This window comes from Rhipicephalus sanguineus, chromosome 4, assembly GCF_013339695.2.
Source record: "Rhipicephalus sanguineus isolate Rsan-2018 chromosome 4, BIME_Rsan_1.4, whole genome shotgun sequence".
NCBI lineage: Eukaryota > Metazoa > Arthropoda > Arachnida > Ixodida > Ixodidae > Rhipicephalus > Rhipicephalus sanguineus.
The window spans coordinates 85,405,946-85,408,560 of NC_051179.1; positions in this window are offsets into that span (position 1 = coordinate 85,405,946).

Genomic DNA, 2,615 nt, shown 5'->3' on the forward strand with positions numbered 1-2,615 from the left:
TCTGCAAATAAACGCGTTCCATCGTCAACAATATGATATATGGAAAAGGCCGTCTTTGAAATTGCAACGTTAGCTGACAATTTTTTTCACGCCCCTCCCCATCTTTTCCCCTCTCAGTTTTTCGCTGTCTCTGCCCTTGCGGGAGACTAAAAAATTTCGCCACTGCGGCCCTGCAGCTGAAGCGAGTTTGAGACCCCTGAAATAAGTGCTACGCGCCCCGACCTTGCGCAGCCAGGCTGAAATCCTCACCATAGAAGAATTATGCTGTTTGTCATGGATTAAACGAGCGCAGCACAGTAGATGGTGACGCAACCGGCGATACATACGCTTCTGAGCAGCAAGCGTTTTGTGTCTATCTGCGTCCCCGTCCACTGAATTGTAGTTGTTTTGCACGTTAGTTCATTATTACCATTGCCTTTAATTCACAGAAATTGTACGAGGCGACCAGTGCCTTTAAAAGCAGGCAAATTTTTATGGCGGCAGGCGATTGCACAATCGCTTCAAGCGATGACCTCGCGATAATATTAACATTTGGAGTTTTACGTGCCAAAACGACGATATGATTATGAGACACGCCGTAGCGGAGGGGCTCCGGAAATTTTAGGAATCTGGTTTTCTTTAGCGTGCACTGACATCGCAGAACACCAGGCTTAAATGACACAAATAGAGCTACTAGAAGTGTATAACAAAACAACACAGAAAAGCAGATACTACCTGTAGCACAATCCATGTTTGCTTATTAGACAACTTTTCTCGTACATCATCACTGCTGTGTGAACACGCCACCCGGGCTGCCTTACCTGCACAAATGTCGTCACACAATAAGATCACATAGTTGCGTAATTTGGCGACTTGAACTCAGCTACGCAGCCGCTGAGGCGCACGCTTGTGCTTTACAGTAGCCGTCGTCGTCAGACAAGGCACTGGGCCGTGAAATGTCTCAGTAGATGCCCTCGATTGAATCACGCAATGAACGTGCATAATCAAGAAACGTGGAAAGCACGCCGATCACGCAGCGCTGAGCGCGCAGACAAAGCTACACTCTTAGAACAAAGAGAGTGCCCCGACGCCCTTTGCGAGAGTTTTGGCTTGTCCCGCTGTGCACTCCTTTTTCCGTGGTGAAACAACTCCCTCTAGACAGAGAGTGAACCAACGCCTCCTCATGGAGTACAGTACTCCGTGTGCGACAGAGTGAAAGCACTCCTCCGAGGGAGTCAAGCTATCACGTTGAAACAGCTTTGAAATAAAATTAATCGAGCACAGAAAATGGCACATTCATACTCGCACACATCCACGCAACCAAAAAACGTAGAGCGCTCGGAACCAAAACGCGTACATTAAAGCAGAACCTTCCAGCTCTCTTAGGGAGAGATCTGAACGCAGGTGTGATGTTAGTGAGCGTTTCGCTACACTATTAGTCAAATACTCGCTAGAATCCACGCCTGTAGGCAAGAAATCCGTTCAAATTACGGCCGGTGCTAGTCAATTCATTAGAGGATTTCAGTCTGTCTGGCCCACCGCTATACGCAAAATGATTTGCGAGTACCGGAATGCCGGGTTTGAATTGCACAGGCGCGCGCCCGGTAAACATGGCCGCGCTGCCGAAAGCGATTGCCGTCCACCTCGAATCTATCAAGTGGCCGTCGTGCGCTCTGTAGCTCGTCAGCTCCGAACTGATGCTTCTTTTACAGCGAAAGCTGTTATGAGATCATTTCACCGGCCGTTTTTGGTGCCGTAGTTGTCCGCCGCCGCCGCCGCCGCCGCCGCCGCTGCCGCCGCCGCCGCCGCCGCCGCCGGTGTCCGTAACCAGTATCGCTCGAAATAAGAAAAAAAACTAAATAAGAAAAAAATTCCAGGATGGAACGAGGTTCGAACCCGGGCCCTCTGCGTGGGAGCCCAGTATTCAACCTCTGAGCCACGCCGGTGCTTGAAACTGCTTTGCAAAAAGGTCCTATACAGGCTTCATGTCGGGAAGGAACCACATTAGCATATGCAATATAGCGTGGTAAAAGAGTAGAATAAGCACCAAGCGTCGCACAACGCGAATTCTGTAACCAGGCGTCACACAATGCGAATTGCGCAACGAGTAGGTTGTTGAATGCTTCCAACCCATTACAAAGAGCTCTTCCATAATTCTTCATCGTCATCACGCACAGCATCAACAAAGTGCGCATAATGCCTTACATGCGTTTAGCAGGTACCACGGCTGTCTGTAGAATGACGAAAAATGGCACAGTGCCTACTGCCCTACTTCTCAAAAATTACAATGATTTATAGCGTAGTGGGTTCCTCGCAAGTGCACTTCTGTTGGTTGCCAAGGAAGCCCATAAGGCTCCCATGATCCATTTCCTCAGGGTCTCAATAAAGTCAATTCTCTCTCTCGCTCTACGTTTCTCTGGTTAAACTGTGTTATAAAGCGTAGTGGGACAGTTAAATAACGACCGGGCGTCACACAATATGCATTACGTAACTAGTGGGTCGTTTAAAGCTTCCAACCCATTACAAAGGGCGCAACCATAATTATTCATCGTCATCAACCGCCGCATCAACAAACTGCACGTAATCGCCTACATATGGTACCTCGCTTCTCCGCAGAACAACGAATAATGTCGTGC